Source organism: Balaenoptera acutorostrata, chromosome 17 (assembly GCF_949987535.1).
Source record: "Balaenoptera acutorostrata chromosome 17, mBalAcu1.1, whole genome shotgun sequence".
In the NCBI taxonomy this organism is placed as follows: Eukaryota; Metazoa; Chordata; class Mammalia; order Artiodactyla; family Balaenopteridae; genus Balaenoptera; species Balaenoptera acutorostrata.
In genome coordinates this window covers 39,717,398-39,741,348 of record NC_080080.1, presented here as the reverse complement: position 1 = coordinate 39,741,348, position 23,951 = coordinate 39,717,398, and the positions used below count along the sequence as shown (strand labels likewise).

The following is a 23,951-nucleotide window of genomic DNA, read 5'->3' as shown; positions in this document are numbered from 1 at the left end:
GCTTACACTTTATATTCAGGTTCAGAGGATAAAAAAACTTCTACCTTTTCATCTATTTTTTTTTTTAAACTACTGTACATCCACAGGATAGAATGTTAGTCTTTTTTTTTTTTAATTTTTATTTATTTGTTTATTTATTTATGGCTTGTGTTGGGTCTTTGTTTCTGTGCGAGGGCTTTCTCTAGTTGTGGCAAGTGGGGGCCACTCTTCATCGCGGTGCGCGGGCCTCTCACTATCGTGGCCTCTCTTGTTGCGGAGCACAGGCTCCAGATGCGCAGGCTCAGTAATTGTGGCTCACGGGCCTAGCTGCTCCACGGCATGTGGGATCTTCCCAGACCAGGGCTCAAACCCGTGTCCCCTGCATTGGCAGGCAGACTCTCAACCACTGCATGTGGGATCTTCCCAGACCAGGGCTCAAACCCGTGTCCCCTGCATTGGCAGGCAGACTCTCAACCACTGTGCCACCAGGGAAGCCCTTCATCTATTTTTTGAGTCATTTTTTGCTGCGTAAGTTTGCATATATACTGTTGGGGTTAGAGTATATGCACACTTTTGAAACATGTTTTAACCATTTTCTTGTGTCATTAAATATTCATCAAAATATAGTGTTTAATGGCTGCATAGTTATTTGTGTAATTTTACCATCCTTTATTTTGTTTTTCCTATCTTCTTATGGTGCCCAGTCTCAGTCCCCTCATGATTCCCATCTACCTTTTGTCTTCCCTTAGTCCCTCTTGGCTCTCTATGGTATTCAGAGTTGAAAACAATGGTCATGAAGACCCTCACTGAGATCGGGAGAACAATGCATGAATAAAGTGAGAATTTCTACAGAGATAGAAAATGTAAGAAAATGCCAAACAAATCACAGAGCTGAAGAATACAATAACTCCACTAAAAATTTCTGTGAGGGGTTCAATAGCAGACAAGATCAAGCAGAAAAAGGGATCAGTGAACTTGAAGACAGGGCACTGGAATTTATCCAGTCAGAGCAGCAAAAAGAAAAAAGAATGAAAAAGAGTGAAGACAGCTTAAGGGACTTATGGGGCACTATCAAGAGGACCAATGTTTGCATTATAGCAGTTCCAGAAAGAGAAGGAAGAGAGAAAAAGGCAGAAAGCTTATTCAAACAAATAATGGCTGAAAACTTCCCTAACCTGGGGAAAGAAACAGACATCCAGTTACAGGAATCCCAGAGAGCTGCTCTGTAGAAGAAGAATCTAAAGAGACCCACACTGGGACACATTATAATCACACTGTCAAAAGTTAAAGCCAAAGAGATAATCTTAAAAGCAGCAAGAAAAAACCAGCTTGTTTTGTACAAGGGAACCCCAATAAGATTAAAGGTAGATTTTTCAGCAGAAACTTCACAAGCCAGAAGGAGTAGCATGATATATTCAAACTTTGGGAAGAAAAAAACCTGTCAACCAAGACTATACTACTTGGTAAAGTTGTCCTTCATAATTGAAGGAGAGATAGAGTTTCTAGACAGGCAAAAGCTGAAACGGTTCATCATCACTAGACCAGCCTTACTAGAAGTGTTGAAGGGAATTCTTCAAGATGAAATTAAAAGATGCTAATTAGTGACAGGAAAACTTAAGAAAGTATAAATCTCACTGGTAAAGGTAAATATATAGTTAAATTCAGAATACTCCAGTGTTGTAATTGGTGGTGGGCAAATCACTTATAAATCCATTATGAAGGTTAAAAGACAAAAGTAGTAAAATAACTATAACTACAAAAATTGATTAATGTGTACACGAGGTAAAAAGATACAAATTGTGACATCAAAAATAAAATGTGGGTGGGGGGAGAGAGTAAAAATGTAAAGCTTTAGTATGTGTTTGAAGTTAAGCTGTTATGAGTTTAAAATAGACTGTTATAAATATAAGATGCTTTATGTAAGCCTCACTGTAACCACAAAGCAAAAACCTGTAGTAGGTACATAGAAGATAAAGAAAATGATTCTAAGCATAACATTACTGAGAATCATCAAATCACAAAGGAAGAGAACAAAAGAAGAAGAAAGAAACAAAAGAATTACAAAATAACCGGAAAACAATTCACAAAATGGCAATAAGTATACCTATAAATAATTACTTTAAATGTAAATGGACTAAACTTTCCAATTAAAATACCTACAGTGGCTGAATGGATAAACAACAAAACAAAACAAAAAGAACAAGACCCAACTATATGCTGCCTAAAAGAGATTCACTTTAGGTTTAATAGAGTGAAAGTGAAGAGGTAGAAAAATATACCTCATGTAAATGTAAACCAAAAGAAAGCAGAGGTAGCAATACTGATATCAGACAATATAGACTGATATCAGACAATAAGCCAAAGACTGTAATAAGAGATAAATATACAAAAATCAGTTGCATCTCTACACACTAATAAGGAACTATAAGGAGCTATCAGAAAAAGAAAATAAGAAAACAATCCCATTTACAATTGCATAAAAAAGGACAGAATACCTAGGAATAAATATAACCAAGGAGTTAAATACCTGTTCTCAGAAAACTATAAGACATTGATGAAAGAAATTGAAGAAGACACAAATGAAAAGATATTCTTTACTCATGGATTAGAAGAATTAGTATTGTTAAAATGCTCATTCTTTGCAAAGCAATCTACAGATTCAATGCAGTCCCTCAAAATTTCAATGGCACTTTTCACATAAATAGAAAAAAAATTCCTAAAATTTTTATGTAACCACTAAAGACCTTTAATAGCCAAAGCAATCCTGAGAAAGAGGAACAAAGCCTGAGGCATTACATGGCTTGATTTCAAACTACATTACAAAGCTATAGTAATCAAAACAGTACAGTATTGGCATGAAAACAAACACATTGATCACTGGAACAGAATAGAGAGCCCAGAAATCAACCCATGAATGTAAAGTCAATTAATTTACCACAATGGTGCCAAGAATATATGATGGGGAAAGGGTAGTTTTTTTTTCAATATATAATGTTGGGAAAACTGGACAGCCACATGCAAAAGAATGAAACTGGGTCCCTGTCTTAGACCACATACATAAAAATCAAGTAAAATGGATTAAAGGCTTAAACATAAGACCTGAATCCATAAAATTCTTAGTAGAAAATATAAGCGGTAAGCTCCTGACATTGGTCTTGCCAGTGATTTTTTGGATTGGACACCAAAAGCAAAAGCAACAAAAGCAAAAATAAACAAGTTGGACTACATCAAACTAAAAATCTTCTGCACAGTAAAGGATACCATCAACAAATGAAAAGGCAGTTTACTGAATGGGAGAAAATATTTGCAAATTGTGATTCTGTTAAAGGGTTAATATCCAAAAAACAAATAATTTGATTAAAAATGGGCAGAGGAACTGAATAGATTTCTTTCTAAAGAAGACATACATATGGCCAACAGGGAAATGCAAACCAAAACCACAATGAGGTATTGTTAGAATACCTATCATCAAACAGAAAAGAGATGAGTGTTGCTAAGTATATGGAGAAAAGGAACCCTTATTCACTGTTGGTGGGAATGTAAATTGGTGCAGCCACTATGAAAAGCAGTATGGAGTTTCCTCATAAAACTAAAAATAAAACTGCGATATGATCCAGCAATTCCACTTCTAGGTATACATCCAGAGGAAGTAAAAACAGGATATCAAAGAGATATCTGAAACCACATGTTCATTGCAATAATATTCACAGTAGACAAAATATGTAAACAATATATGTGTCTGTTAACAGATAAACGGATAAAGATGTTGATATGTATATGTATATATGTGTTTGTGTGTATATATATATATGTGTATACACAAACACACACACAATGGGATCTTATTTGGCCATAAGAAAGAGGGAGGTCATTGCCATTTGTGACAACACGAATGGATCTTGAGGGCACTATGCTAAGTGAAATAAGGTAGACAAAGAAAGACAAATACTGCATGTGTCACTTATATATGGAATCTAATAAAAGGTCTGACTGATAGAGTAGAAAAGTGATTGTGAGGGCCCAGGTGTGTGGGGGTGAAGGGGAATGGAAAGAGGTTGGTAAAAGGCTTCAAACCTTCAGCTGTGAGATGAATAAGGTCTAAGGATCTAATGTAAAGCATGGTGACTATAAGTGATAACACTATACAGTTGACCCTTGAAGAACTCTGGGGTTAGGGGCACTGACTCTGTGCAGTCGAAAATCTGCATAGAACTTTACAGTTGGCCCTCTATATATGTGATTCCCCATCTGAGGACTCAACCAACTCCTGATTGTGTAGTACTGTAGTACGTATTTATTGAAAACTAATCCATGATATAAGTGGACCTGAACATTCACACCCATGTTGTTCAAGGGTCAACGGTATTATATATTTGAAATTTGCTAAGAGAGCAGAAAAAAAAAAAAGGATAAATATGTGAGATGATGGATATTTTAATTAACTCAAGGGGGAAATCCTTTCACAATGTATACATATGTCAATCATCTTGATGTACTATTTAAATATCTTATGATTTCCTATGTCAATTATATCTTTCAAAAAGGCTGAAATTTAAAAAAAAATTATCACTTTAATGAATAGAATCTTAGGGGCTGTTTGTTTTCATAGTATAACTTAGCCTATCTTCATCTCAAAGTTCACTATTTCTTACCCAGAGCACTTGAGCTATTCACGAACTCTGTGTTTGTCAGTTCACTTCAGAAATGAGTGTAGGGGCACCTATCTCAGAATTGAGATGCAGATTAAATAAGGGTAATGTATGAAATTGCTTAGCTCAGTATGTGTCTTCATATTCAATAGATAGTAGTTATTGCTATTAACAGTAATCATCATTAAAATGATAAATTTTTTAAAATTTCAGCCTTTCATCATCATTGTTACTAGTGTGGTGTGTGGCAAAATAATACAGATTCTATATAGTTTAAGAGGATGGACCTGAGACAGACTGCCAGGGTTCAGTTCTAGCTTTGTCAGCTTCTAGCTGTGAGACTGTGGGCTTTGCCTCTCTGTGCTTCAACTTCCTCATCTGTAAAGTGGGGACAAGTCCTTACTTCATAGGGTTGTAGTGACTGGTAAATGAATTAATGCGTGTAAAACACTCAGCACACTGCCAGCCCCATAGCAAGTTCTCAGTAAGTGCTAGCTATTATTATCATTAAATTCTTTGGAACATTCCATGGACTGCTCTGTTAGAGAGTTTAACTTCTCTTCATGGTATTTTGTCATTTTTGATAGAAGGGTTTATGTTTTAGGGATCCATGGAACAAGATCACCTTTCCTTAATACTGTAGGGTTCAAAGCTCCACTACCTATTTGAGTAAATGTCTTTTCATGGTGCCTAAAATAAGGGGAAAAAAGCTGACACCAAAGTAAAGCTTTAAACAAGGCCAAGGGAAGGAAATCTTTAAATCCAAGGGCAGAGCATCCATTTTTATTTCATCAAAATGTATTATTTAAGCAAACTTACTGATAATGATGCATAGATGCTGTTTGTAGACATTATTTTCCTCCTTTGAAGTGACTGAGTGCTGATTTCCTATCTGTGCCAGCGGCCTTTTCAGAATTCATTCTGTGCTCCTCTACATCATTGTGGCATGGAGATCTCATATATGACTTTTCTAAAGATTAGAAGACTAAAAACGTGTACCTATTGACTCAGAGGCTGAGAAGATGTACACAAATGTGAATAAACAGTTGAAACACTACCAGATGTACAGGAAGAGCCCTTGAACGCAAATGTGATTGACATCAAGAAAAGATTAGCTTAGAAGTTCTGCCTAGACGGCATGTCGATAGACTGGCACTGCAGCAGGATTCAGCGGCAAGGATTTCATGTAATTGATGGTGGAAGAAAAGAACATTTCAACAGATATTTTTCTATTAATTTGCCACAGGTGCTCAAATGCCCGTGACCTAGAATTTCAAGCATTCAAAGTGCTACTATGGTAGCTTCAGGCTTTGCTTCCACGTTATTTTACAGACTGTGGCACAGACTTTTAAGGATTTAATTCTGTTTATGGGCAATACTGCAGTTCACATGATTTCAGTCTAACAGGATGACTAATTTCTCAGTGAATCAAGTGACTCTTGACTCAATATATATCAATCTTTATCATGCACATAGTTTTATTTAACTTAACATTATTTTTATCTACATGTTTCCATGTATAGCTTTTGGCCATTTACTTGCCATGCTACCCTTTCATTTTCCTGCTACCTCTCCTGAAGTTCCTCTGCTGGACTGTTTCTAGATTTTCACATTTATACACAGAGGCAGGGAACATCCTAGTATAAACTATTTTTTTTTATTTTATGATATTGCCATGGAGTTTGTTCTCCAAAGCAGAATAACTGAAAAAAAAAGTAAGTATTTTTATAGTTCTTGCTACATACTGGGATATCACACTATAGAAATATCAAACTAATTTACAGTGCCATCAGCATGGGATATATGTATACTTTCCCTCACCATTTACACAATATTGGATTTTATTTTATTAATAATTTATGTATGTACTGGCTTTAAAAATTAACCATTAACCACACCTAACCATTTTAAGTGTACAATTTAGTGGTATTAAATACATTCATAATGTTGTGCAACCATCAAATCACCCATCTCCATAACTCTTTTTAGCTTGTAAATCTCAAACTCTAAACCCATGAAAGAATAACTCCCCAGTGTCCCCTTCCCCCAGCCCCTGGAAACCACCATTCTACTTTCTGCCTCTATGATTTTGACTGTTCTCAGTACCTCATGTAAGTGGAATTATACAATATTTATCTTTTTTGACTGCCTTACTTCACTTAGCATAATGCCCTCAGTATTTATCCATGTTGTGGAATATGTCAGAATTTCCTTACTTTTTAAGGCTGAATAATATTCCATTGTATGTATACACCACATTTTATCTAGTCACTTGAGTTCCTAACACATTTTAGCTGTTGTGGATAATGCTGCTATGAACATGGGTGTACAAACATCTCTTTGAGACCCTGCTTTTAATTATTTTGGGAATAAGCCCAGAGGTGGAATTGCCAGTAATATGGTAATTCTATTTTTAATTTTTTGAGGAACAACCATACTGTTTTTCAAAGAGGCTGTACCCTTTCACATTCCCACCAACAGCACACAAGGGTTCCAGTTTCTCCATGTCCTTACCAATACTTGCTATTTTCTGCTTTTTGATAGTAGACATCCTAATGGGTGTGAGGTAGTATCTCACTGAAGTTTTGATTTGCATTTCCCTAATGATTAGTGAAGTTGAGCATCATTTCTTGTGCTTATTGACCATTTGTATATCTTCTTTGTTGAAATATGTGTTCAAGTCCTTTGCCCATGTTTGAATTGTGTTATTTGGTTTTTTGTTGTTGAGTTTTCAGAGGTCTCTATTTATTCTGGATATTAATCTCTTATCAGAGATATGATTTGTAAACATTTTCCCCCATTCTGTGTATTGTCTTTTTACCTGTTGATGCACAAAATTTTCTAATATTCAGCAAGTTTAATTTGTCTGTTTTTGTTGTTGTTTTACCTTTGGTGTTACATCCAAGAAATCATTGCCAAATCCAATGTCAAGAAGCTTTTGCCCTATGTTTTCTCCTAATAATTTTATAGCTTTAGGTATTACATTTAAATCTTTGATCTATTTTGAGTTAATTTTTGAATATGATGTTAGGTAAAGGTCTAACTTCATTCCTTTGCAAGTGGATATCCAGTTTTCCCAGCACCATTTATTGAAAAGTCTGCCCTTTCCCCATTGAATGGTCTTTGCACACTTGCCCAAAATCCCATCTATACAAAGGTCTATTTTGAGGCTCTCTATTCTATCTCATTGGTCTACATGCCTGTCTTTATGCAAGCATAACACTGTTTTGACTGTGGTAGTTTTGTAGTAAGTTTTAAAATCAGGAAGCATGAGTTCTTCAGCTTTAATCTTCTTTTTCAAGATTGTTTTGGCTATTCAGGCTCACTGAGATACCATATAAAATTTAGGATGATTTTTTCTATTTCTGCCCAAAACATCCTTGGAATTTTGATAGAGATTGCATTGAATCTGCTAATGGCTTTTGGTAGTATTGACATCTTAACAGTATTAAGTCTTCTGATTCATGAACATGGAATGTGTTTCCATTTATTTATGTGTTCTCTAATTGCATTCAGCAATGTTTTATAGTTTTATTGTACAAGTCTTCAACTCTTTGGTTAAGTTAATTCCCAAGTATTCTATTCTTTTTGATGTTATTGTAAGTGGAATTGTTTTTTTTCAGCTTGTTCATTGTTTATGTATAGAGATGCAATTGATTTTTGTGTGTTGGTTTTGTATCCTGCTACTTTGCTGAATTCATTTCCAATAGTATTTTTGGGGAATCTTTAGGGTTTTCTACATATAATATGATCTGTGAACAGATATAATTTTACTTCTTTCTTTCTAATTTAGATGCCTTTTATTTATTTATTTATTTTCTTGCCTGGTAGCTCTGGCAAGAACTTCCAGTACTATGTTAAACAGAAATTGCAAGTGTCCTTTTGCCTCGTTCCTGATCTTAGTGAAAAAACTTTCAGTCTTTCACCACTGAGTATGATGTTTGCTGTGGGTTTTTCTTTTTTTTTTTTTTACTATTTTTTTTTAATTACTGCATTTAATTAATTAATTAATTAATTTATGGCTGTGTTGGGTCTTCGTGTCTGTGCGAGGGCTTTCTCTAGTTGTGGCAAGCGGGGGCCACTCTTCATCGCGGTGCGCGGGCCTCTCACTATCGCGGCCTCTCCCTTTGCGGAGCACAGGCTCCAGGCGCGCAGGCCCAGTAATTGTGGCTCACAGGCCTAGTTGCTCCGCGGCATGTGGGATCTTCCCGGACCAGGGCTCGCACCCGTGTCCCCTGCATTGGCAGGCAGATTCTCAACCACTGCGCCACCAGGGAAGCCCGTGGGTTTTTCATATATGGCTTTAGTTATGTTGAAGTAGTTTCCTTCTATTACTAGTTTGTTGAGTGTTTTTATCGTGAAAGAGTCTTGACATTTGTTATGTATTTTTCTTCATCAAATAAAGTGATCATGTGGGCTTTTTCTTTCATTCTGTTAATGTGGTATATTACACCGATCGAATTTGTATGTTGAACCATCCTTACATTCTAGGAATAAATCCCACTTGGTCATCGTGTATAATCCTTTTAATATGCTGCTGAATTCTGTTTGCTAGTATTTTGTTGAGGATTTTTGCATCAAAGTTATGAAGGGATATTTGTCAGTAGCTTTCTTTCCTTGTAGTGTCTTTACCTGGCTTTGGTATCAGGGTAATGCTGGCTTCATGGAATGATCTAGGATGTAGTCCCTCCTCTTAAATTTTTTTGGAAATAGTTTGAGAAGGGTTAGTGTTAGTTCTTCAAATGTTTGGTAGAATCCACCATTGAAGCCATCAGTTGGGACACTTTTTTGATTACTGATTTAATTTTCTTGTTAGTTACAGATGTATTCAGATTTTCTATTTCTTCATGATTCAGTCTTGGTAGGTTTTGTGTTTCTAGAAATTTGTCTATTTCATCTAGGTTATACAATTTGTTAACATATAATTGTTCATAGTACTCTCTTAAAATCCTTTTTATTTTTGGGCAATTGGTAGTAATGTCCTCACTTTCATTTCTGATTTTAGAAATTTGATTCTTCTCTCTTTATTTCTTAGTCCAGATAGCTAAAGGTTTGTTAATTTTGTTGATTTTTCAAAGAACTAACTTTTGGTTTCATTGATTTTCTCTGTTGTTTTTCTGTGCTCTTTTTCATTTATCTCTGCTCTAAACTTTATTTTCTTCCTTCTGCTAGCTTTGGGTTTAGTTTGTTTTTTACTTTCTAGTTCCTTAAGTTGTAAAGTTAGGTTGCTTTTTGAGATCTTTCTTGTTTTTTAATGTAAGCATTTATAGCTATAATTTTCCCCCGTAGCACTGCTTTTGCTGTGTCCCATAAGCTTTGGTATGTTGTATTTTTGTTTTCTCTCCTCTCTAAATATTTTATAATTTCCCTTGTGATTTTTTTCTTTGATCCAATGGTTGGTTAAGAGTGTGTCATTTACTTTCCACAAATTTGTGAATTTTCAAGTTTTCCTTCTGATATTTATTTGTAACTTTATTTTGCTGTGGTATGTGGAACATACTTTGCATATGTATCTTTTTAAAGCTATTGAGACTTAGTTTTTGGCCTAACATTTGGTCTACCCTGGAAAACATTTCATGTGGACTTGAGAAGAATGTGTATGCTGTTGTTGTGTAGAGTGGTCTTTATATGTCTGATAGATCTAGTTTCTTTATTGCATTAAGTCCTCTATTTCCTTACTTATCTTCAGTCTGCTTGTTGTCCATTATTGAGAGTTGAGTATTGAAGTCTAAGACTATTATTTTAGAACTGTCTATTTCTACCTTCAATTCTAATTCTGTTAGTGTTTGTTTCATATATACTGATAGTCTGTCATTAGGTACATACATGTTCATAATTGCCATATCTTCTTCCTGTATCAACCCTTTTATTAATATATAATGTCCTTCTTTTTCTCTTATAAACTTTTTTTGATTCAAAGTCTATTTTGTGTGATGTTAGTATAGCCATCCGTGTTCTCTTTTGCTTACTATTTGCAAGGAATATCTTTGTCCATTCTTTCACTTTCAATATGTTTGTCTTTGGCTTCAAAGTAAGTCTCTTGTAGATAGGAGATGGTTGAATCACTTAAAAGATCAATTTTTCCAATCTTTGTCTTTTGATTAGGGAGTTTAATCCATTTACATTTATAGTAATTGTTGATAAGTAGGGACTTCTGTCATTTTGCTATTTGCTTTCTTTATACCTTTTAGCTTTTTTGTCCCTCATTTCCTGCATTACTATCTTCTTTTATGTTTAGTTTATTATTTTGTAGTGGAATGTTTACATTTCTTTCTCATTTCCTTTTGTTTATATTCTAGAGCTATTTTCTTTGTGGTTACCATGGGGATTACATTTAACATTCTAAAGTTATAACACTAATTTGAATTTAGATTAGCTTAACTTCAGTGACATATAAAAACTCTGTTCCTTTATAGCTCCTTCCCCAACCTTTTTGATGTTTTTGATGTTACAAAATTACATGTTCATATATTATGTGCCCCAATACATAAACTAAAAATTATTTTAAATGCATTAGTCTCTTAAATCATATAAAAAACGGAAAGTGGAGCTATAATCCATTATTACAATAAAAATAGCTCTAATAATTGCCTATTTATTTATCTTTAGTGTGATCTTTATTTCTTTATATAGCTTCAGGTTACCATCTAGTGTCCTTTCATTTCACCTTGCAGGACTCCCTTGAGCAGTTCTCGAAGGGCAGGTTTACTCTGCCATCTTCCAAGAATCTTCTATAATGGCTTCTTTCAGTAATTTGGATTTATTTACTTGATATGGAGCTGTATGTTTTTAAAAGGAAAGTTTTAATATTTATAATCTTTAAATATGCAATATACTGATTTTTCTACTTTGGTTGTTGCAAATGTTGGGAATATATTTGGCTGCAAATAAAAGTAAATTTATATATATATATGTGTGTGTGTGTGTGTGTATGTGTTCAACAAATATATATACAGAATATATGTATTTGTTGAACACTTAAAAATATGGTAGAAACTATAAATACTTAAAAAGTGGTAGAAGCTACATGTTCTTGCTGTACAAAGAATAATTAGACATGGTTGAGACTCTTGAGGAGCTTATATGTAGTAGGGGGTGTTTAAACACATGAAAATAACAATATCATTAGGATTATAAACAGAAGTATAGAGGGGGAAGCAGAGGTACACAGGGGAGTGAGTCTCCAACTCTGCCTTAGTGGTATTCAAAAGTCTTTACAGAGAAAAGGCTATTTGAATTGATCATTGAAGGAAAATGCCCAGGCATTTTCTTGGTCCTCCTTTAAGGAGAGTGAATCAATGTATTTCTGAGATAAGGCTATGCAATGATAAAAGTGTTACAAAAAAAAGGTTCTATGGTCAATTAAGTTTGGGAATGCTTAGTTAGTCAAACATTTTTCTTAACTATGTTACTTCTCAGAGCCTATCAATAGCCTAATGTGCTTCTTGACTCCTCAAAACAGGGAAATAATCCTCAATGTTTCATGACTGTATTTCACCACGGAATCTTTTGCCCCTTACAAGGTTTCTTAGACCTAGTATTCTGCAGAAAACACCTTGAGAACATGGCTCTATTGCTTCCTTCAGTACTTAGCTGATGTTTTATTTTTAATTTTTAAATTTTTAATTTTTTTGATTGAAGTATAGTTGATTTACAATATTGTGTTAGTTTCAGGTGTACAGCATAGTGATTCAGTTTTTTTTTTCCAGATTATATTCTATGTTATTATAAGATATTGGTATAATTCCCTATGCTATACAGTAAATCCTTGTTGCTTATCTATTTTGTATATAGTAGTTTGTATCTGTTAATCCCATACCTCTAATTTGTCTCTCCTTCCCTCCACTTTGGTAGCCATAGTTTGTTTTCTATGTCTGTGAGATCTGTTTCTGTTTTGTATATAGAATCATTTGTGTTACTTTTTACATTCCACATGTGAGTGATATCATACAGTGTTTGTCTTTCTCTGACTTATTTCACTAGGTATAATGTTCTCTAGGTCCATCTGCGTTGGTGCAAATGGCAATATTTCATTCTTTTTTATGGCTGAGTAATATTCCATTGTGTATGTATCATTGTATGCACATATATATATATATATACACACACACACATCACATCTTCTTAAGCCAGTTGTCTGTTGGTGGGCATTTGGGTTGCTTCCATGTGTTAGCTGTTGTAAATACTGCTGCTGTGAACATTGAGGTGCATGTATCTTTTCAAATTAGTGCCTTTGTTTTTTCTGGATATATACCCAGGAGTGGAGTTTCTGGATCATATGGTAGTTCTATTTTTAGTTTTTTAAGGAACCTCCATACTGTTTTCCATAGTGGCTGCACCAATTTACATTCCCACCAACAGTGTATTCCCTTTTCTCCACATCCTCTCCAACATTTCTTATTTGTAAACTTTTTGATGATAGCCATTCTATTGGTGTGAGGTGATACCTCATTGTGGTTTTGATTTGCATTTCTCTAATAATTACCAATGCCCTCCCTCTTTTCTTCTTGCTTAGCCTGGGTAAAAGTTTGTCAATCTTCTTTATCTTTAAAAAAAAAAAGGAGCTCTTGGTTTCATTGATTTCTTTCTATTGTTTTTCTGATCTCTGTTTTACTTATTTCCTCTCTGATCTTTATTATTTCCTTTATTCTGCTGACTTTAGGGTTCATTTGCTCTCTTTTTGGTAATTATCTTAGGTGGTAGGTTAGGTTGTTTATTTGAGATTTTTCTTTTTCTTGAGGAAAGCCTGTATTGCTATGAACTTCCCTTTTAGAACTGCTTTTGCTGCATCCCATAGATTTTATAAAGTTGTGTTTTCATTTTCGTTTGTCTTGAGATTTTTTTTTGATTTCTTCTTTGATTTCATCATTGGCCTATTGGTTTTTTAGTAGCATGTTGTTTAGCTTCCACATGTTTGTTCTTTTCTCTTTTTTCTTTCTGTAGTTGATTTTTAGTTTCATACTGTTGTGGTCAGAAAAGATGCTTGGTATAATTTCTATCCTTTTACATTTGTTGAGGCTTGTTTTGTGACTCAGTGTATGGTCTATCCTGGAGAATGTTCCATGCATGCTTTGAAAGAATGTGTCTTCTGTTTTTTGGGGGGGTGTAATGTCCTGTAGATATCAATTAAGTCCAACTAGTCTATTGTGTCATTTAGGACCTCTCTTACCTTATTGATTTTCTGTCTGGATGATCTGTCCATTGATATCAGTAAGGTGTTAAAGTCCTACTATTATTGTATTATTGTCAATTTCTCCCTTTATGTCTATTAGTATTTGCTTTATATATTTAGGTGCTGCTGTACTGGGTGTATGTATGTTAACAAGTGTAATATCTTCTTGTATTGATCCCTTTATCATTATATAATGCCCTTCTAGTCTTTTTTATGGCCTTGGTTTTAAAGTCTATTTTGTTTGATATGAATATTGCTACCCCCTCTTTTTTGTCATTTCCATTTGCATGAAATGTCTTTTTCCATCCTCTCACTTTCAGTCTGCGTGTGTCTTTTGCCCTGAAGTGAGTCTCTTGTAGGCAGCATATTGAAGGTTCTTGCTTTTTTTTTTAATCCACTAAGCCACTCTATATCTTTTGATCAGAACATTTAGTCCATTGACATTTGATGTGATTATTGATAGGTATGTACGATTTTATTCCTTGTTTTCCAGTTGTTTTTGGAGTCTTTCTTTGCTCATTTCTTCTTTTTGTTTTTCCTATTGTGGTTTGATGATTTTCTTTTGTAGTATGCTTCAGTTCCTTTCTTTTTGGTTTTTACAAATTTATTGTGGGTTTGGATTTGTTTTTACCATGGGGTTCATGTATGTTGACGCATAACTATATATAGTTGCTTTAAAGTGATCATCATTTAAGTTCAGACACATTCTCAAAGATCTACATTTTTTACTCCCCTCCTCCACATTTTGTGTTTTGGATGTACTATTTTATATTTTCATGCTTATCCCTTTTACTGTTTATTGTAGTTATAGTCACTTTTACAACTTAAAAAAAAATCTGGCTTACTTAAGTGATCTTCAACCCTTAGTCTGTATTCGCCTTTCCTGTTAGGATTTTTCCTTTCCTATGGATTCTTGCTTGTTTTCCATTTAGATAAGATCTTTCAACATTTCTTTTAGGGTAGGTTTAGTATTGCTGAATTCTTTTAGATTTTCTTGTCTGAGAAATTCTTTATCTCTTCTTCTCTTCTAAATGATAATCTTGCTGGATAGAATATCCTAGGTTGCAGATTTTTCCCTTTCAGGACTTTGAATATATCATGCCACACCCTTCTGGCCCGCCAAGTTTCTGCAGAGAAATCAGCTGATAGCCTTTATGGGGGTTCCCTTGTAAGTGACACTTTGTTTTTCTCTTGCTGTCTTTAGAATTCTCTCTTTAACTTTTGCTATTTTAATTATGATATGCCTTGGTGTGGGTCTGTTTTGGTTCATCTTGTTTGGGACTTTCTGTTCTTCCTGTACCTGGATATCTGGTTCTTTCTTTAGGTTTAGGAAGTTGCCAGCCATATTATTTTCAAATACATTTTTGATCCCCTTCTCTCTCTCTTCTCCTTCTGGAACCCCTATTATGTGTAAGTTGGCATATTATCCCAGAGATCTTGTATGTTGCTTTTTTTTTTTTTTTCATTTGTTTTTCTGTCTGCTCTTCTAATTGGGCGATTTCCCTTATTCTATTTTCCAGATCACTTATTTGTTCTTCTGTTCTTCTGTGTCATTTACTCAGCTATTCATTGCTTCTAGATTGCTTTCTAATCTCAGAAACTGAATTATCTGTTTTTGATTGGGTCATCTTTATAGTTTCTAGTTCCTTGTTACAATGATCTACATTTATATTAATAATCTTTCTTAATTCATTTAGCACTTTTATTACCTCCTTTTTGAGTTCAGCATCTGGTAGACTGATGATCTCTGTTTCATTATTTAGCTTTTCAGTGTTTTCTCTTGCTCTTTTAACTGGGAGTAGTTCCTCTGCCTTTTCATTTTACTCAACTTTCTCTGTCTCTGTGAATTTAGGAGGAATAGTTACCTATTGTGGTCTTGAAGGGGTGTTTTTATGTGGGAGTGTCCCCATGTAGACTGTGTTTATCCAGTGTCTTTGGTGTGAGGGCTGGTTCTGATGTAGACGCCAGCCATGTCTTTCCTCAGTGTTTGCTGGCCACCATCACCTTGGTAGGGAGTGTGGTTGGTATTGGAGGATCAAAAGCCTATGCAGCATGTGAGGTGGAACTTTCTCTCTGCTCCATAGCTATTGCTGGTCTGTTGGGGTGGGGTCGGCTCCCCAGCTGCTTGAGCAGAAGTCCTGAGGGTTGGGCTCAAGCAGACCCTGTTCCCTTTGAGTGTGTGTTTTGCCCCAAAGGAGAGTAGTATTGAAGTAAGTGAGGCTTGTGCACTCACAGAGATCTGATGACATTGCCTGTGTAGGTGTCTGCAGGTCCACTCAGACGCAACCCAAGTTGGGTCCCTTCCCCTGTTGTGGTCATCTAGTACAATGTCATCTAGCGTTGTGTGATCTAGGGCAAGGCTGTGGTGTGGAGTGGGTGGGGCTGGAGCATTCACTAGGTGGGGGTTGGGAGTTGGGGCACTGCGGCTGGACAAGTTGAAGTGGGCTGCTTCATTAGTGCAGACTGAGTTAGCGCCAGCACTGGTTGCTGCTGCCCCACCTGGACCATACCCCACACCCACTAGCCTCCTCTGCATCTCTAGATTGAGTATTCTACCAGGGCCTGTCTGCCCCAGATCCAGTGCCAAGATGTGGTGTGGAGTGGGCAGGGCTGGGGTGTTCACCCCACTTGGATTCAGGAGAGTGGTGAGATGGCATCCACCATGCAGAGCTCTCTCCACCCTGTTTGTTGGCAAGCCAGCACCCGCACACTCTTTATAAATAGAGTCTAGGCTTCTCCAGCCCTTCTCCAGTTCCTGCGGTTCTCCCAGCAGCCAAGAGGGCTTGTCTCCTCTATGTAGGATATCAAGACTGGGACACCCAGTCTGTCGCTCAACCTACTCAGTCCCCAGGGCGAGGGTCTGCCTGTGAAGACCTTCTTTTTCTTTCAGATCCCTCCCAGGGGTGGAGGTCCCAACCCTATGCATTTTTTCCATCCTTACCCAGTTATGTGGAAATCTTTCTTGCAGCTTTGGTTGTATAGGAGTTCTTCTGCCAGTTTCTAGGTAGTTTTCCATGAGAATTTTTCCACGTGTAGATGTATTTTTGATGTGTTTGTGGGGGGAGGTGAGCTCCACATCCTCCTACTCTGCCATCTTGATCTGACCTTTGTATGAGTATCTGATGCTTTGTTTTAAAAATATTTTCTTCATGTCAAGAAAGAAATCAACCATTCCTTTTATTCCCCCCAGAGTTTTAATCAAGGATGGACATTAGGGACTTCCCTGGTGGTCCAGTGGTTAAGACTTCACCTTCCAATGCAGGAGGTGTGGGTTTGACCACCGGTTGAGGAGCTAAGATCCCACATGCCTTGCGGACAAAAAAAAAAAAAAACCCAAAACATAAAATATTAGAAGCAATATTGTAAGAAATTCAATAAAGACTTTAAAAATGGTCCACATCAAAAAACAAAAAAAAAGAATGGATATTAAATAATTCAAATGGCTTTATCTTGTTTCCCTTCTGACAAAATATGCTGTCTAGTTTGTTTAGGCTTTTATAAAAAAAATACTATAGACTGGGGGGCTTATGAACAACCAATGGTTATTTCTTACAGTTTTGTAGGCTGGGAAGTCCCAAGATCATGGTGCCCGCACACTCAGTGTCTGGTGAGCACCCATTTCCTAGACGGCTATTTTTTCACTGTAACCTCGTGTGTTGGAAGGAGTGAGGGATCTTTCTGGGGCCTCTTTTATAAGGGTACTAATACCACGCAGGTAGGCTATGTCCTCATGACCTAGTCACTTGCCGAAGACCCCACCTCCTAAAACCATCACCATGTGGGTTAGAATTCCAACATATAAATTTTGGAGGGACACAAACATTCAGTCTATACCATGTGCTATGAGTTACATCTTCAGTTCTGTTCTAATAAGAGGATGTTGGACTGTGAGGGTAATGAGAGATTAGCATAGTTTAACAGAGTTAATAATAGAAACTTAGGATATTTCTGACTGAGAAGACAGAGATCTTGGGTCAGATGATCTTTAAATACTTTCCAGTCCATTTAATCAGAAATGTTTCCCATTGAGGCTTAAACTCAAAACAATATTTAGTTAGTAAAATGGATAGAGCGTTTTGTTGGTTAAAGTTACCATCTTCATTTATCAGTGATTTCTATGTTGCTCCATATCTTTATCATTATTATCATTTTTATTAAAGAAGTTATCTATTGTAACATTTTTGTTATTCCAAGGTAGATTTTCATGTTACTTAATACATAATTCCTTTTAGAAATTGTAAAGATTGGAAGAGCATATAGGAAAAAAACAAATTAAGATGATGAAATAACTGCGTTAGCAGAAAATTGTAACTTATACAGAAGAACAAGATCAGAAAGGAAAAAAGGGAACACATATATTTTTGATGATTACTTTAGGTTACAAAATATCTAATAATAATGAAACTAGTATTTATGCAGTACTTTCTAGGTAACAAAATATTAAGTATAAATTTTTTTTAGGTATATTGAATTCTCTTTTCTATTTATTTTATAGGCAGGTCTTTACATTTTTGTGTCTTAGAGAAATTAGCCGAAAGCCCTTCCTATATGTTGTGGATGTTAAAAAATCACACGGTTTTATTCCTCTAAGCATTTTGACCATCTTCCTTCTGTCTCACAGTCTTGTGGAGCTGGCTGGGTTCCTCTGTTTTGCAAGAAGGTACATCTCTCTGATGCTGTGTCTGTAATAGTCTCCTTACTGAGATCTGCCCATGAATATGATATTAAACATGTTGGTTGAGTTTTGCTCATGTGGAGTCTGTCATTAATATGGAATAGAATTCAAGAATTTGACATTTTCTTCTCTCTCTTCTACCATTTCAACTGAATTGTAGAAATTAGGAATGAAATTTAGTCCTACCTCCTCTCTCCTGGTCAGGTTATTTTTGTTTTTGTTTTTTATTTTTAACCTGTGGGTGTTGGAAATATTTCAGGGTTTCCTTTTTTGAGAAATTATGGTATAAATGAATCCTTTTGCTTTTGTATTCTTCATGACAGTATAAATGCCTGAGATCAATTTACTCTTATTGTTGTTAATGACAGTATAAAAGTCTGAGATGAATTTACTTTTAAAGTACTAGATCTAAAAAAATTTAATAAAGTCAATTGTAATTTTTCCAAGAGAGTTATTTTCAATCAAACTGATTTTTAAAACAAACAAACCTTTCTGTTAAACAGAATAGGTGCTCTTTTAACCATCCAAATAAGGAAGTTAAAAAAAACCTCTCATAGAAACAAGAGACTATAGCTTCAGAAGCTCCCAGTCCTCACAGTCATTCCCACCTCTAGACTCTTTCTTTAGGAAACATTCCAAGACTTCACTATGTTGTGAATAATTTTTACTTCAGTCAATGTGTTGTATGCCCCTGTGAAAACCTACATATTCCTCAGTAAGGATACATAATTTTCCTCCTGTTGGATATTTAACATCACAAGCTGACACCCAGTTCCAGTGGTTGATTTGAGCTTTGCAAATTTTGAAGTGCTCAGAAACAAAGTGCCTGGTATCTTTTATAAAGAGCTAGTGAAAAGTGACTAGCATTAAGGGAGTTTGACTGATGTGTGGTAATCAGGTGGGAAATGTCAAACGTATTTGTTTAAACCTTGCACTTATTTTATGTAGATAAAAGACAATATTCAGCTGACTTCAAATTATATCACTTTACAAAACATACACAAGAAATTTAGTAAAATTTGAAAAGCTTATTAAGGCTTACGGTTTCCATGTTCATTTTATATTTTGGGTATACTCTCTTGCAAGCACAGAGACCAGCAGGCTTTGTTTTCATACATCTCATAAACCAGAGCCATAGAAGCATGATTTTTGAATGAAAAAGATACCAGGATTTTCCTCTTAAAGAGAAATCTGGAACCTTAAGATTTTTATTTTGATTTTTTACATTAGAAGTTTTATTGGGGTAAATTCACAAACCATACAATTTACCATTTTAACACACACAGTTTGGTGTTTTTTAGTATATTCAAAGAGTTGTGCAAACACCATCACTGTCTAATTTTAGTTTAGAACATTTTCATCATCCTGAAAAGAAATCCCTAACAGTTAGCATTCACTTCCCATTTCCCTGTCCCTTCCAACAGTGCAAGGCAACCTAAAATTTACTTTCTACCTCTGTGAATTTGCGTATTCTGAACATTTCTTATAAGTGGAATTTTACAACATGTGGTCTTGTGTGACTGGCTTCTTTCACTTAGGAAAGAAGTGAAAGAAGGTTCAAGGTTTTCAAGGTTTGTTCATGTTGTAGCATGTTTCAGAACATTATTTTTTTATTGCTGAATACTCTTCCATTGTATAGCTATACCAAATTTGTTTATCTACTCATCAGTTGATGGACATTAGGGTTGTTTCCACCTTTGGACTATTCTGAGTAGTGCTATAAACATATGTGTGCCAGTTTACATTTAGGTCTGTGATTCATTTTGAATTTTTTTGTGTGTGACGTAGGGGTGCGACTTCACTCTTTTTCATGTGGGTATCTGGTTGGCCCCAGCACCATTTGTGGAAACACTGTTTTATCCCCATTGAATTATCTTGGCCCCCTCGTTGAAAATGAATTGACCAATCTTATAAACTTTATTTCTGTATTCTCAATTCTATTTTATTGATATATGTGTCTATCCTTATACCAGTACCACTTTTTTAATTACTATCGATTTGTAGTATGTTTTTAAATTTAGAAGTGTGAGTCCACCAATTTTGTTCTACTTTTTCAACTTGTGTTGGTTATTTTAAGTCCCTTCCTTTTCCACATGAATTTTAGAATCAGCTTGTAAATTTCTTCAAAAAGGCAGGTGGAATTTTGAGAAGAATTGCACGGAATCTGTAAATCAATTTGGGGAGTATTACCATCTTAAGAATGTTAAGTCTTCTAATCCATAAACATGGGACACTTTTCAGTACATTAGGATCTTCTTTAATTTATTTAAACAACATTTTGCAGTTTTCATTGTATGAATCTTGCACTTTTTTTTTTTTTAAGAAGGAAGCTCCATTTTTTTTTTTTAATAATTCTTTATTTTATTTATTTATTTTTGGCTGTGTTGGGTCTTCGTTTCTGTGTGAGGGCTTTCTCCAGTTGCGGCAAGCGGGGGCCACTCTTCATTACGGCGCGCGGGCCTCTTCACTATCGCGGCCTCTCTTGTTGCGGAGCACAGGCTCCAGACGCGCAGACCCAGTAGTTGTGACTCACGGGCCTAGCTGCTCCGCGGCATGTGGGATCTTCCCAGACCAGGGCTCGAACCCGTGTCCCCTGCATTGGCAGGCAGATTCTCAACCACTGCGCCACCAGGGAAGCCCCTTGCACTTCTTTTGTTAAATTTATTTGTAGTATTTTATTCTTTTTGTTGCTAATGAAAATGCAATTGTTACTTAATTTTCAGATTGTTCATTGCTACTGTGTTGCTACTACACTGTATTGTTTATTACTGCTGTGCAATTGATTTTTGTGTATCGATATTGTATCCTGCAACTTTGCTGAGCTTCTTAATTAGTTATAATAGTTTTTTGTGTGTGTGCATGTGGATTCCTTAGGATTTTCTATATACGTGACCATTTGTGGACAGAGAGAGTTTTACTTCTGTTTTCCACCTTCATTTCTTTTATTTCTTTTTCTTGTCTGATTTTCCTGGCTCGAACCTCCAGTACAACATTGAATAGAAGTGGGCAGAGCAGACATCCTAGCCTTGTTTCTGATCTCAGGGGAAAAATATTCAGCCTTCTACCACTATGTATGACGTTAGCTGTGGGTTTTTCATAGATACCTTTTATTAGGTTGAGGAAGTTCCCTCCAATTCAAAGTTTGTTGAGTGTTTTTATTATGAAGGAGCGTTAGATTTTGTTGAAGACTTCGTCAGCATCTATCGAGATGATCACGTGGTTTTTGTCCTTTATTATATTATTATAATACACTACACTGATTGATTTTTTGATGTTAAATCAACCTTGCATTTCTGGAATAAATACCACTTGGTGATGGTGTAAAATTCTTTTCATATGTTACTGTATCAATTTGTTTGTATTTTGTTGATTTTGTTTTTTGCATTTATATTCATAAGAGATATTGGTCTATAGTTTTCTTTTCTTTTACTGTCTTTGTCTAGTTTTGTTCTTATTAATAGTGGCCTTGTAGAATGAGTTGGAAAGTGTTCCCTCCTCTTGTATTTTTCGAAGACTTTGTGAAGGATTGGTATTAATCTTTAAATGTTCTTGTTTTGATTTTTTATGGCTTCCTTTGTAGTTTACCATTTGCTATTGTTAAATGCAAGTGGGGCTTGTAAGTGGGGCCAGGAAGGTGATGTTTATGGTGATCATCTCCTGTAGGACAATTGACAGTAAAAATACAGGACTCTAAATAGAACTGTTGAGTCTTCACTCTGCCTACTTCTACTGAACAATGCTGAATACTCAACCACTGGAGAACATGCTTAATTGTAGAAACAAATTAGAAGCTTTTTATATCTTGAATTCAGAACCACAGTTGGAAAATGCCATTTTCCTCAGTGGAGCCATTGGTGTATGCCCAATTCACTGTCCCCAAATTAAGAAGTCTTACCTGTAACTTATTAGTACCAATTTGTTTAGAAACATTATTTAAAAGAGCCTATTGAGAGGTGTTACACTGACCTCCTTTTGAGTCAGAGAGCCTGAGAACAAGGAGAGTTTGTTGAATCCTAGACATCACGTAAGGTAGTATGAATAATAAATATTTAGATTGTCTTCCTACATGTTTCAAAATACTTTTGGTCATTAACCACTCTACCAACTCAGTGGGGAAAATTAACACTGAAGAAATAATAATAACAACTAATGTTTGCTAAGTAATTCCTATACGCCAAGCACTTTAAAATCCGTTATATATACTATCTCTTATATTCCTCATAGCAATCTTATGAGGTCAATGCTAATATTATTCTCTACTTTTCAGATGTGGAGACTCAGAAACAGAGAGGTGATCTACGTTGCTTGGTGTCGGACAGGTGGAGAATAGTAGAGCCAGGATTTGACCTAGGTTATGTGACTCCATAGCCTACCCTGAACCGGAAGTTAGAGTGGATTAGGCGTGTTCCAGAACAGGGATTCAGATCCAGGGTTTCTGTTTTGTAAGTTTTGAATTTATAAGTCATTTGTCTCTCTCTAATGAAGAATATAATTTTCAGTCAGCAGTTAAGAAATGTCCATAAAGGATGTATTTATTTAGATGGTCTAAGTCTAAGGACTTGAGATTACACACTCTCTCTCTGTGGGGTGAATGTAATAGATAAGTTAGTATAATATTTAACATTTATTAAGGGCTTACTGTGTTCCAGGGTAAGCGATTTATTTGTATAAGTTAACTAAATTTGCAAAATAACTATGAAATAGGTATTATAATTACCATCGCCAGTCATAGCTGAAGCCACTGAAGCAAAGACGTGTAGCTTGCCCAAGGCCAATTAGCAATAAGTAGCACAGCTCAGATTTGAACCCAGACAGTCTTGCTCCAGAACCTGTATTCTTAATCACTTTGTCATGCAGTTTCTCTAAGTCAGTAAATAGTCACCTGATACACGGTCACAGCAATAACAGTCACACCGAGAAATCAGTGATAAGACTGGATCATTGTGTTTATGCACATGCAGATTGGAGTCACTTGTACAGGAGAGAAATGTGTTATGGCTCAAAGGAGGAAAAAAGGCTTTTCTCTGAATATGAGACAACCTGAAACGAGTATGGAAGTACAAAAAGAAAACTTAATTTGGAAAGGGAGGCTGTTAGCTTGTGCTTCCACAGAAGACGGGAACAGACTGATGGGATATGGTGAGCGCTCAGAAGCTGTGATCCTGAGCGAGTTGTGGTGGTGTGGTTTGGAGTTTTACCTCAGAGGTAAAAGGGGACAGTTTGAAAGAACAGTTTTAGAAAGTGAATTTGATAAACTCAATTAGCATGGGGAGAGGTTGAATCAATAGTAGATTAATATCAACTTCAATTACAAGTGTTTCTAGTGACGTAAGAAGCATCTGGAAATTAGCTGAAAAAACTTGACCATTTGGGGTGATATTTCTTTCCCCCTTAAAGCCAAAATCATAATAGTTTTCTTTTTCTTGTGGCAGTGAAATCACAGACCTGTGTTTATCTGGCACTTTTCTTCCTGGGA

General features: G+C 35.7%; 1 protein-coding gene across 6 annotated transcripts in view; it reads left to right on the top strand.

The window, feature by feature from the left end:
- Nucleotides 1–23,951, top strand: part of CPQ (carboxypeptidase Q) — a 505,229-nt gene that overhangs the window by 201,087 nt on the left and 280,191 nt on the right. The gene's annotated exons all lie outside the window — the stretch shown is intronic.